General features: G+C 35.4%; 1 protein-coding gene and 1 pseudogene across 4 annotated transcripts in view; one reads left to right on the plus strand and one right to left on the minus strand.

The window, feature by feature from the left end:
* Positions 1 to 14,282, plus strand: part of MICU1 (mitochondrial calcium uptake 1) — a 284,544-nt gene that overhangs the window by 85,615 nt on the left and 184,647 nt on the right. The window lies entirely within an intron of this gene.
* LOC143653741 (spartin pseudogene) lies at positions 7,827 to 10,245 on the minus strand (annotated as a pseudogene).

A 14,282-nucleotide genomic window follows, 5' to 3' on the forward strand; every position in this document is an offset into this window, starting at 1 on the left:
GGAGGGAATTGTTGATCCCATGGTGCTAGGACTGGATTCATCCCTGGGAGTCCTCTCCCATGTCACCAGGGAGACTTTCACCCCTGGATGTCAATTGACCACGTAGAAGGGAGGACAGTGATTTCACTTGCAGAGTTGAGCTTAGAGAGACTGAGGCCACATCTGAGCCACAAAAGAGGTCCTTCAGAAGTCACTCTATAGGTAGTCTAAGCTTCTCCACTACTTACATAAGCGTCACAAGAGTAAGCCTGATGATCGAGGTCATGGCCTATTGATTTGGGTATCCCTAAAGTTTGACACAGTATCAGGGAATTCCCTGATGGTAAGGTTTAATAGTTCCATATTATTTCTTCCCTCCCTCATGGGACTTTGCCAATACTTTTTGATTATCTGCTTAATATACTGTAGGATGTTTCCAGGCATATCAATAATCTATACAGGATTAAAGGACATCTTTCTTATTCTGTGCTTCCTGTGTTTCATTTGTTCAAATGAGCTATACAGATAGATTGAATTAGATTATGCAGTACAGAAAATTTCAGTTCCAGATTAAATGAATCTTTGGGTAAAATTGATATTTATTAGCTCTGTAGCTTTGTTGTGGAAAATCCTGAAAAATTCACAACAAAGCTACCAGAGCTAATAAATGTGAGCTAGCCAAGTGGTGGTGTTCAAGATCCAACATTAAAAAATAAGTAATGTCTCTATATACTAGAAATGAACAATCTAAACAGGAATCAAGAATAAAATTCCATTTATAATATCAACTAAAAGAATCAAATATCTAAGAACAAATTTAAACGAGGATGTAAAGGACTTATAACTAGAAAACTACAAAACACTGCTGAAGGAAATCAAAGACGTAAATAAATGGAAGGACATCCTTTGTGCATGAATTGAAATACCACTGTTAACATATCAGTTCTACCCAGAGTGATCTGTAGAGTCAATGCAATCCCAGTTAAACTCCCAATAGCCTTCATTGCAGAAATGGAAAAGTCAATCATCAAATTTATATGAAAGGGCAAGGGGCCCTGAATAGACAAAATCATCATGAAAAAGAAGAACACATCTGGAAGATTCACACTTCCTGATTTAAAAACTTAGTAGCAACAATGTGAATGAACATGTGGGCCAAACGTGGTGAGACAAAATAAGCCAGAAACAAAAGAACAACAATGGTATGGTTACCTTTAGAAAATCCTTGTAAGAAAACAGGGGCCTAGATTGTAAGCTTTTAGAGCAGACACGTTAAGTCCGAGTGGTGATTATTATTTCTTGGTAAGGAAGACAGTGTCTATATTTTAGAACCACACATACTCTTTGAGACCAATGGAAGAAAAGTTCCTTTACATCCTTGGTTAAATTTCTTCTTAGATATTTGATTCTTTTAGTTGATATTGTAAATGGGATTTATTCTTTTTTTTTTTTATTAATTAACGGAAAAAAGAAAAAAAAGAAATTAACCCAACATTTAGAAATCATACCATTCTACATATGCAATCAGTAATTCTTAACATCATCACATAGATGCATGATCATCGTTTCTTAGTACATTTGCATCGGTTTAGAAGAACTAGCAACACAACAGAAAAAGATATAGAATGTTAATATAGAGAAAAAAATAAAAGTAATAATAATAGTAAAAAAAAAAAAGCAAAAAAAACCAATCAGACAGACAAAAACAAACAAAAAACAAAAAACACAACAACAACAACAACAAAAACCTATAGCTCAGATGCAGCTTCATTCAGTGTTTTAACGTGATTACTTTACAATTAGGTATTATTGTGTTGTCCATTTTAGTGTTTTTGTATCTAGTCCTGCTGCACAGTCTGTATCCCTTCAGCTCCAATTGCCCATTATCTTACCCTGTTTCTAACTCCTGCTGGACTCTGTTACCAATGACGTATTCCAAGTTTATTCTCGAATGTCGGTTCACATCAGTGGGACCATACAGTATTTGTCTTTTAGTTTTTGGCTAGACTCACTCAGCATAATGTTCTCTAGGTCCATCCATGTTATTACATGCTTCATAAGTTTATCCTGTCTTAAAGCTGCATAGTATTCCATCGTATGTATATACCACAGTTTGTTTAGCCACTCGTCTGTTGATGGACATTTTGGCTGTTTCCATCTCTTTGCAATTGTAAATAACGCTGCTATAAACATTGGTGTGCAAATGTCCGTTTGAGTTTTTGCCCTTAATTCCTTTGAGTATATTCCCAGCAATGGTATTGCTGGGTCGTATGGCAATTCTATATTCAGCTTTTTGAGGAACCGCCAAACTGCCTTCCACAGTGGTTGCACCATTTGACATTCCCACCAACAGTGGATAAGTGTGCCTCTTTCTCCGCGTCCTCTCCAGCACTTGTCATTTTCTGTTTTGTTGATAATGGCCGTTCTGGTGGGTGTGAGATGATATCTCATTGTGGTTTTGATTTGCATTTCTCTAATGGCGAGGGACATTGAGCATCTCTTCATGTGCCTTTTGGCTGTTTGTATTTCCTCTTCTGATAGGTGTCTGTTCAAGTCTTTTTCCCATTTTGTAATTGGGTTGGCTGTCTTTTTGTTGTTGAGTTGAACAATCTCTTTATAAATTCTGGATACTAGACCTTTATCTGATATGTCATTTCCAAATATTGTCTCCCATTGTGTATATAATCAGAAATGATTATATAAAATCTTTCTACTTTCTTTTTTTTTTTGGCCATATTTTTATTTACTACATATACTATAAACATATACAATACATGCTACCAAAAACAAAAAAAAAAGTCTTTTAAAATTTAACTGTCAAGAAAGTGTATACTGTTATAATACAATGGCACATGTTCAGATCTTATTTCAAACTGGTTTGCTTATCACCCATTTAAAACCATTAATAGTGAAATGTTACTTAAGGATAATTAAAGTTATCTATTTGCATTATTAACAATAAACAATTCCAACAAATTAATAAGAATTAATGATGTCAAATATTAGTATCCCAAAACTGGGTATTTGCAGAAATGATTATATAAAATATAGCAGCCAATTTCAGTTTACTTTGCTCTGTGACAATGTACATATGCACTTTTTTTTTATTAATTAAAAAAAGAATTAACAAATACAATCAGTAATTCTTAATAACATCACATAGTTGCATATTCATCATTTCCTAGTACATTTGCATCGATTTAGAAAAAGAAATAAAAAGACAACAGAATAAGAATTAAAACAATAATAGAAAGGACAAAAACAAACAAAAAACAAAAAACACAACAACAGCAACAAAAAAAACCTATACCTCACATGCAGCTTCATTCAGTGTTTTAACATAATTGCATTACAATTGGGTAGTATTGTGCTGTCCATTTCTGAGTTTTTATATCCAGTCCCGTTGTACAGTGTGTATCCCTTCAGCTCCAATTACCCGTTCTTTTTTTTTTTTTTAATTAACCCAACATTTAGAGATCATACCATTCTACATATGCAATCAGTAATTCTTAACAGCATCACATAGATGCATGATCATCATTTCTTAGTACATTTGCATTGGTTTAGAAGAACTAGCAACATAACCGAAAAAGATATAGAATGTTAGTATAGAGAAAAAAAATAAAAGTAATAATAGTAAAATCAAAACAAAACAAAACAAAACCTATAGCTCAGATGCAGCTTCATTCAGTGTTTTAACCTGATTACTTTACAATTAGGTATTATTGTGCTGTCCATTTTTGAGTTTTTGTATCTAGTCCTGTTACACCGTCTGTATCCCTTCAACTCCAATTGGCCATTATCTTACCCTGTTTCTACCTCCTGCTGGACTCTGATATCAAGGACATATTCCAAATTTATTCTCGAATGTCTGTTCACATCAGTGGGACCATACAGTATTTGTCCTTTAGTTTTTGGCTAGACTCACTCAGCATAATGTTCTCTAGGTCCATCCATGTTATTACATGCTTCATAAGTTTATCCTGTCTTAAAGCTGCATAGTATTCCATCGTATGTATATACCACAGTTTGTTTAACCACTCTTCTGTTGATGGAGATTTCGGCTGTTTCCATCTCTTTGCAATTGTAAATAACGCTGCTATAAACATTGGTGTGCAAATGTCCGTTTGTGTCTTTGCCCTTAAGTCCTTTGAGTATATTCCCAGCAATGGTATTGCTGGGTCGTATGGCAATTCTATATTCAGCTTTTTGAGGAACCGCCAAACTGCCTTCCACAGTGGTTGCACCATTTGACATTCCCACCAACAGTGGATAAGTGTGCCTCTTTCTCCGCATCCTCTCCAGCACTTGTCATTTTCTCATGTGTTTTGTTTCCTTCATTCCGTTAATGCGGTGTCATACATTAATTCATTTTGAACCACCCACCATATGTGTGATAAATCTCACTTGATTATGTGTATGATCTTTTTTTTAATATATTGTATGGTGGAGTCATATTTCATCATTTTTCCATGTGAGTATCCCGTTATTGCAGCACCATTTGTTGAATTTTTATTTTGTTTATTTTTTTTGCTTGTTTATTTGTTTGTTTTTTTAGGGGGGGGGGGCGTTCATAGACCAGGAATCAAACCCGGGTCTCCTGTATGGCAGGCGAGAATTCCACCACTTAACTACCCTTGCACCTCGTGTGATCTTTTTAACATGGTGTTAGAATTGATTTGCTAATATTTTGTTGAGGATTTTCCATCTATATTCATAAAGGACATTGGTCTGTGATTTTCTTTTCCTGTGGTACTTTATCTGGTTTGGTATTAAGGGGATGTTGCCCTCATGAAATAAGTTACAGAGTGTTCCCTTCTCTTCACTCTTTTGGAGAAGTTTGAGCAGGATTGGTGTTAATTATTGTTGGAAGGTTAAATTTACCTGTGAAGCCATCTGGTTATTTATTGGAAGATTTCAGTAATTCAGTTTTTTTACTTGTAATTGGTCTATTGATAGTTTCTATTTATTCTTGAATCAGTGTTGGTAGTTCGTATATTTCTAGGAATTTGTCCATTTCATCTGGGTTATCTAATTTGTTGGTGTATGGTTGTTCATAATATCCATTTCTAACCCTTTCTATTTCTGTGTGATCGATAGTAATAGCTCCCTTTTCATTTCAGGTTTTAGTTATTTGCATCATTTATTTATTTTTTTGGAAGTTGAGCTGAAGGTTTGTTCATTTTATTCAACTTTTCGTAGAACCAACTTTGTTTTTATTGCCTATTTTGTTTTTTATTTTCTGTTTAAGTTATCTCTGTTCTAATCTGTTAATTCTTTCCTTCTTCTCACCTTGGATTTAGTTTGCTTTCTTTTTCAAGATCCTCCAGTTGTAAGGTTAGGTCTCTGATTTGAGATCTTTATTCTTTTTTAATTTTAATTTATGATTTTTATTTTATTTTTTCTTTGTTGAAAGATCTTACATTTATTTAATAAGCCAAATATTCTCGAAGAACGATGTGGAGAAAATTGGCCCTCTGGCCTAACAGACAGTAAGGACATAGTATGAATCTATAACAATTTTAACAGTGGACTACCGGCGCAGGAATAAAGAAAATGGCTCGTAGAACAGGAAAGAGCTCAGAAACAGACCCAAACATATTCAGAAACATGGCATATAAAGATGGCATTACAGGTCATGGAGAACAGAAGGACTGTTCGATACATAAGCTTTGAATAACCAATTATTCATAAGGAAAAAACAATAAATTCCTACCTCATCTCTTGCACATACACATACCCCCCTCCCCCCAATTTACACACAATCAATTCTTGATGAATTAAACACTTAAATGTGAAAAGGCAACATTGTGAACAGTCACAAATCGGCTATTTTACAGTACAGGAACTTAATGATGAATAAACATGAAAAGTGAATGACTTGATCAGAGGTCAGGAAAATACCATTTTTACATATACTACATTGTTAAAAAATTTTTAAATCATGTAATACCAAATGTTGATAAAGACTTTAATGGAAAGATTGCTCAAACAAATGTCTTGTTGGGAAACAGCATGGTGTTATCTTGTAGCTAACTGTGTCCCAATAACTCTACTCCTATGAATCAAATCAGCACAAAAGTACTAGGGGACACAGTCAAGGTTATTCAAGGAAGTACTGTTTCTCTCAACAAAAGTTACAAACCAGATATTGACTGATGGGAAAATGGATATGTAAATATTGGTGTGCTCATAGTGGAAAGATGTACTGCAAGACCAATCATATAAGCAAACATGAAAATGAATGATAAACTTAAAAAAAACAAGTTGAATAAGATTTCTCATTGTCACTATATGTATAGAGCTTTAAAACTATAAAATAAAACTGTTATTTAGAGATCTATTCATGCGTTGTTAAAATAAAAGGCAAAATGACAGCAAACAAAATAATGGTGGGGTTGAGAGGAAAGGAGATAAGACAGAAGCGCATGTATATGTAATTGGTAACTTTCAAGGTCTTTAGTAGTAGTGGGTTTATGGAAGTTAATTTTTTTATGCTTCATACCTTGCATGTTCTATCCAATTATATATGAAGTATTTCCTAAGATTTAAAAAGCTCTTTGGAAGAGGCCTATCTTCTAGTGACTCAGTGAAAGGTGGGAAAAAAGCCATTTTCTTTAGTCTAAGGCAGAAGTCAGCAAACATTCTGTACAAGGCAGATAGTCACTACTTTCAGATTGAGAGCCAGGTAGTCTGTCTGTTACAACTACTCAACTCTGCCCTTGTACTCGACCCAATATATCAATGAATAGTGTGGTTGTGCTCCAATGAACTTTATTTACAAAACCATGCAGATGGCTGGATTGGTTTGCTCACACCTGAGCTAAGGTAATTTTTTAAACTTTAGGCTGCACTATTTGTGGTCCCACTTCTTAAACTTGAACAAGGTAGAGACTAAATGCAAGCTATTTATCAATTCAGTTTTATTTCCATTTTAGCAATGAGTATAGTCTCCTTGCCTTAGGAAAAGTCTCCACCAATTCTGTGTCTTCCCAAAATATAAACCTGTGAATATATTTAAGGCCAAGTAATTCAGACAGTTTTTTTTCCCGTCAAGTGCATTATTTAGATAGTTTCAAATAAAGTCTACTAAACTAAGTAGTCACCAGAGGATCAGAAGTGATTGGAATGAAATATAGCTGTGAAAAAACAATATCCATCTTTTAAAATCAGCAAAATAAAAAAGCCATTAGATATTTAGTTACCTCTTTGTAGTGTACAGGTCCGCAAAGATCCTGTATTCTGCTGGAGTAGAAACTATCATGCCCACCCGCCATGGTTCAGGACTAAGATCCTTTATATTCTTTACCTTGATTATGATTAAAAGCTTTCTTTTCTAATAATGTAATTTCTTGACTTTTTAATATGTAAAATTCCAGTGACCAAATCCCAAAATAAAAATAGATTTACCATCAATGAATTCAATTTTTTGTAAGTTTTAGCCTTTTGGAAAAACTTACAGAAGTAGATATAATAAAGTACTTTTTTTTGCCCAGTTAAGCTAATAATAACCATTTTGAAGTTTTATACAAATACCATTTGTATCTGAACATTTCTCCAAGTAGTTTAATACTAGTTCAAATCCAAAAGTCTTAAAAATCCATCTGAATTCATTTTAAACACAAAAGACCATTCCATATTTCCTACCAAAGGTAAGCTAGCAAATAATTTCATGGAACTTCATCTTATTTTTCATGATCAGTCTATTCCCTGTTTTGAAAAGTCTTTTAAAATGTTATCTGAGAATTTCTTTAGTTTATGATCACAGCTGTTTGTTCAGCTTATATACTGAAAATTCTGATAATCACTGAGAAACAAAATCTACAATTAGTGCAAAAAGGGTGGACTATATTTTAAGTCATTCCTCCTAACGAATGATAAATAGAACTAAGGCTACTAAATGCCAAATTTTATGTAAATATAATTTCCTACTTTGCTTTCTGAACGATAGCAGATACAAAAATAGTTTAACATTAGGTTAATGAGGTTTATAGCACATATCGTTAGTCATATTTTAACTGCAAAAATGTTTTAGCCACACTTAGAAAAGCATACTTAAATACAACTGTATCTTTCTAAAGGCACAATGCAAGGATATTTATTTTTTTCCTTGTAAGTAGAATCCATGCCCTAAGATTTAAGAAATGAATACATTTCAAAAATACTGGCTGATGCATGGGGAATTCCACTTTTGCCAATTTAGCAGAGCTTCATCCCCGCATAGAAGGCAGGGGGACAAGCTGCAGTACCTTCATGGCTTCTTCTTTGCCTTACTCTTCTCTGGTTTTCCTTTCTGCTTATCCTTTCCTGGCTCATCCTTCTCGCCAGCCATGTACACACTAGCTCCTTCTTCTTCATTTTTGCCCTGAGAACTGTCAGCTATTTTATAGTCCTCAAGGAGTGCATGTCCTGTTTGTTTTGCAGTCTTCTTCACCATTGCTTTGACACCGATGTATTGATATTATAGGCCGTCAAGCCGATATTGAAGGCAGAATCCACTACGTCATGTGTAGTTTCTCCTGCATTGTGCCCATATTTGTATGTGACAGTTTGTGCAGTTTCTGCAGAAACATTGTTAACGATGCGTTTGGCTGCACATTCCAATCCCTGTCAGACAGACCTTGAACACTACTTTCTGCCATGGCCGTTGCACCATCCAGGGGAGACTTCCCATCTTTGTCTATTTTAAGAGATAATGGAGCAAGTTTACTTCCATGCTTCTTGACGTGTGGCGCTTGTTATTTTTCAACACAATTTCCTACAGTGCAAACTCCATCAACCAGAAATTGACTGGCTTTTGGTTCTTCTCCTGTAGCCTGCTTTGCTAGATGAAGTTCCCTGGTCACAGCTGGACTAACTCCCACTGGCTTTTCTTCTGGTTAAATACATTCTCAGAGTTTAGAAGCACCTTTCTGGATTGCTTTGCCAGTAAATTCAGCACCTTTAACTAAACCCCAAGTTACCCAGGAAGCACCTGACAAAATGTTTTGAGCCTCTTTCTCACTCCATTCAGGTAATTCCTTTGCTTTTTCTTTTAACACTGGTTCACAGGGTACAACGTTATTCAGATTAGCTTCTTCATTTGAAGTGTTTTTAGCCTTTTTTCCCACGTTTTTCTTTAAGATGCACATCCTTACTGCCTAGGTCCAATGAAAGACCCAACTGTCTCACATCAGTGCCAGGTGCTTCCTGCTGTTGGTCAGAGTAGCATCATCTTGCTCCTCCAGGGATGTGGAATTTGCTTTCTCCTTCTGCCCTGTTCCAGTTGACCTGGAGCCTAAGGTTGACATTTGTCTTGAAAGATCCTCAAAGAGTTCTCTATCATCTTCAGGTAATTCAGATGACAAGACAACCCCCACAAAGCATCCTGATGCTTGTAACATTGTATCAGGAAACATGTAGGCTCCCACAGTACATTTCAGTACTGGAGACCTATCAGGAAGGAACTAGAGGGTACAACCAGTCACAAACCTGAAGAAATCCAGGAGGACAATTTAGAACTGTATCAAGAGAATTATCTAAGAACCTCACAATTTGAAGGTATCCAGGATATGATGGAGTGCAAAAAAAATCTGTACTCCATTTGGTATCAAAATCAACTCATCTGTATCTAGCCCCAGAGTCTCAAGAGGAGGTGGCTGGGAATGATTCCTAAAAGTCTTCCCCCACTGATGAATATTTGCCAGAATCTGTACCATAGAACCCAGTGTAGTGATCCCCAGCAGCCTGAGGCTTGTAAGCAGGAGGTGCTTCTGCTGAACAACTATGAGATGGTAAAGACAGAGGCCCAGGCCCAGGCCCCAACCCCCTACTTGTATTTGAAGTGCTTCCATTTACTTCAGAGTTCTGAGAAAGTGAACTGAAGGACTGAGATTCAGATAGCTTTTCTGACAATTTTCGGGGGAAATTTTGGATATAATTTGGGCACCTCCTGAAGATCATTCCATAGAGATGTGGCTGACCTTTCTCCAGAATCTCCAACCTGGTGCGCACATTCTGTAGTGTTTCCTTCATTTTCTGTTGCATCTGTCAAGCAGACTCCCACCCAGGTCCTGTGTGCTCAGGCTCCGTGGTAGAAATGCTGATTCCTCTGAGCAGGTGTCCTATTCCTTGCTTATAGTAGTTTTTTGCCTCTTCCTTCTGACCTGATTTGTCTATATTTAATCCTCTGTTAACAAATAAAAAGGCCTTCTGGTATGCCTCTCTCGTGATCTTAATTTCAGCGCCTTCTCCATTTTGTGGCATTTGCTCCATTTCGGTTCAGCTGCTGCTCTTGCCTAATTAATTTTTTTAAAGAGAAGTTAAGTTGCAGGTTTACAGGAAAATCACATAGAAAATACATTTCCAAGTATTCCTATCCCACACACAGTTTCTTTTTTTTAGAAATTTTTTTGTGGGTTTACAGAAAAATCATGCATAAAATACTAAGTTCCCATATCCTCCCTATTATTGACGCCTTGCATTATTGTGAAAACAGTTGTTACAATTCATGAAAGAATGTTTTTATAATGGTACTATTAACTACAGTCCATAATTTACAGTGGGGTTCACTCTTTGTGTTGCATTCTTCTATTTTTAATTTTTCTGTTTCAATTTTTATTCTAGTAACATATATACAACCTAAAATTTCTCCTTTTAACCACATTCACATATATAATTGATTGCTGTTACATTCACAATGTTGTGCTACTGTCACTACTATCCATTACCAAAACTTTATGATCCTGTGATAATCTATATTCTAGGTTTTGACTCTTGGAGTCTGTGTATTGTAATTATTTCATGTCAGTGAAATCATACAGTATTTGTCCTTTTGTTTGACTTATTTCACTCAACATGGTGTCTTCAAGGTTTATCTGTGTTGTTACAGGAAAAGGAACTTCATTCCTTTTTATGGCTGAATAACATTCCATTGTATGTATATATCACATATTATTTATCAGTTCATTGGTTGATGGGCACTTGGGTTCCTTCTATCTTATGGCAGTCATGAATATGCCGCTTTGTATATTGATGGACAAATATGTATTCGAGTCCCTGCTTTTAATTATTTTGGGTATATACCAAACTTTACCTTTCCATATATTTGTGAATTTTCCATATCTCTCTCTGTTATTGATTTCTATCTTCATAACATTATGGTCAGAGAAAATATATTGTATGATTTTGATATTTTTTAATTTATGAATACTTGTTTTGTGACTTGGCATATAGTCTATCCTAGAGAATGACCCGTGTGCACTAGAGAAGAGCGTGCATTCTTCTGCTGTTGAGTAAAGTATTCTATATATGTCTGTTAGGTCTAGCTGGTTTAGAGTGTCATTCAACTCTTATATTCCCTTATTGATCTTTTGTCTAGATATTCTATCCATTATTGAAAGTGGCATATTAAAATCTTCCATTATTAATGTAGAACTGTCTATTTCTCCCTTCATATCTGTCAATATTTGCTTCATATATTTTGGGACTCTGGTTTTAGTTGCATGTGTATAATTTTTATGTCTTCTCATTGAATTGACCTCTTTATCAGTATTTAGTATCCTCTTTGTCCCAGATAACATTATTTTACTTTATCTCCTAGCTTTCTTTTTGTTATTACCTTACTTGCATGGTATATTTTTTTCCATCCTTTCACTTTCATGCCTTTGAATTTAAGGTAAGTCTCTTATAAACAGCATATAGTTGGACTGAGCTTTTTTTATCCATTCTGCCAGTCTCTGCCTTTTGGCTGTGGAGTTTAAGCCATTTACATTTAAAGTAACTGATAATGCAGGACTTTCTTTGGCCATTTTGCTATTTTTTGTTTGTAAATCTTATATTTTTTGACCATCATTAATCTTTTAATGCCTACTTCTGTATTGATTTGGCTTTTTATATTGTACCATTTTGATACCCTTCTCATTTCTTTCTTGAAAATATTTTTCATGTATTTTCTTTTTCTTTATCATGCAGTTAAAATTTAACATCCTAAATCTATAGAAATCATATTTAATTTGATACCAACTTATCTTCAGTAATGTGCAGATGCACTGTTCCTATACCCCTACTTTTTTTTGCATTTGTTACAAATTATGTCTTTGTACATTATATGTTTTGAGCCTGAAATACATCATTACTTTTTATGCATTGGATTTTAGAACCTATAAGAAGTAAAAAGTGGAGTTAACATACAAAAAAATAGAATACAATGGTTCTGGCATTTAGAGTTACCCATATGTTACATTTATTAGAAGTCTTTGTTGTTTTTTTTTTTATGCCACTTTGATTCACTGTTTAGTATCCTTTCCGTTCAGTCTGAAGAACTCCTTTTAGTATTTCCTGTTGGGAGGTCTAATGGTGACACATTCCCTCAGCTTTTGTGTACCTGATATGTCTTAATCTCTTCCACCTTTTTGAAAGGTTTTCTTGCTGGAAATAAAATTCTTGGTTGGTATTTTGGTTTGCTAAAGCTGATGAGATACAATATACAGAAAAATGGTTGGCTTTTAATGATGGGGTTTTATTAACTTATACATTTACTGGTCTAGGGCCATAAAAATGACTCAATTAAGGCATCAACAGGACAATACTATCTCTGAAGACAGGCTGCTGGCATCTAAGATACCTCTGTCATGTGGGAAGGCACATGGTAATGTCTGCTGGTCCTCTACTTCTGAGTTTCCTTACTTCCAATTTCTGTCTTCTGTGGCTTCCTCTCTGAGCTCCTGTGCGTCTCCTTTTCTCTCAGCTTTTCTGGGCCCTTTTTCTGTAAGCTTCTCTTAATTTCATCTCTTTGCTTCTGTGTTTTACCCTCTTATAAAGGAATCCAGTAAGCGGATTAAGACCTACCTTGAATGAGGTGGGTCACATCTCAGTTGAAATAACCTAATCAAAAGGTCTTAACTACAATAGGTCTGCATCCACAGGAATGAATTAAAAGAACATGGCCTTTTCTGGGATACATAAGAGTTTCAGTCTACCACAGTTGGCAGTTTTACTTTCAGCACTTTAAATATCTTGTCCCAATGCCTTCTTACTTCCATGGTTTCTAATGAGAAATTCTGCTTAATCTTACTGAGACTTCCTTGTACATAACACATTGTTTTTCTCTTGCAGCTTTTAGAGCTCTCTCGTTTTCCCTAGTCTTCAACAATTTGACTACTGTATGTGTGGGCTCCCTTCAGAGTAGGGCCACAATGGGAGTACAGGTTGGCGTCACATTACCCTGCTGGGGGATGGGAGGGGTCCAGAAAGGGTGTCACAAGCTTCTCTTACCTTGTTTAAAGCTGAGTTTTCTTGACTCAGCACTTTCCCATTTACTTCAACCCGTTAACTGTTTTCTGGAATTTTGAAGAAAATGTCCATGATAGTTTTTTGCTAGTTGTTCAGTTCTGGGGACTGGCACCTTGTTGGCTGTAATGTTTTCCAACTTTTAATAGTGTTTTGGCCCTTCTTTGGCTTATATTTATTATAATATGCTCTATCCTATATTTCTTATCCCATCAACTTGCAACTGTATTTCTTCGCTCCTCTTATTTATTTATTTAATTTTCGGGTTCATGGTCCAGGAACTGAACCCAGGTCTCCTGCATGGAACACAGGCATTCTAACCACTGACCCACCCATGTACCCTTAGCTCCACATTTTGTAAGATGAAATTGTTGTTCTTAAATTTCCCTTTACTTCTCCATTTGCCGTCTGTTCTGTCTTTATGACCATAATATCTTCTTAAATATCTGCAAGGTTACAAATTACAATTGTTTTAAAATTTTCCAATTTTTCCCGAATTATCACTGCTTCTTTTGCTGTCAGTGGTTCAGTTTATTCCAGGCAGGCTTCTAGAAGATGAAGCACATTTCACAGGAAGGAGAATGTATAAACAAATGTATGGAGCAGAAGTACAAAAAGTCTCCTCTTAGAGCAATGATGATCTGACTTTTGTAATACTATGGGCATAATGAGATAAGGACCTAAACTAGCCTGAATACAGTGAGAACCGAAAGAAGAGAACTGAATAATTATACAAACAAAATACATATAATCGAGAACTAATTTCTCTGCTCTCAAAATTCCCGGAGCATACTCTTATTGAACTAATTGTATTCTCCATTCTCCCTTGTAATGTTAATTATCATAGCCATATGTCTTAAACTAAATTATAACTCCTTAAGGCAGAGACTGTGTCCTAATCCTTCATTCTTTTACTAAGATTTATTGATCAAACACTGTTCCAAGTAAGGGGGATAAAGCCGAGAACAGGGACAAATAAAAAAGAACCCTGCCCTCGAGGACACGTAATATATTTACTTAAGTATCTTTCACAG

Source organism: Tamandua tetradactyla, chromosome 13 (assembly GCF_023851605.1).
Source record: "Tamandua tetradactyla isolate mTamTet1 chromosome 13, mTamTet1.pri, whole genome shotgun sequence".
NCBI lineage: Eukaryota > Metazoa > Chordata > Mammalia > Pilosa > Myrmecophagidae > Tamandua > Tamandua tetradactyla.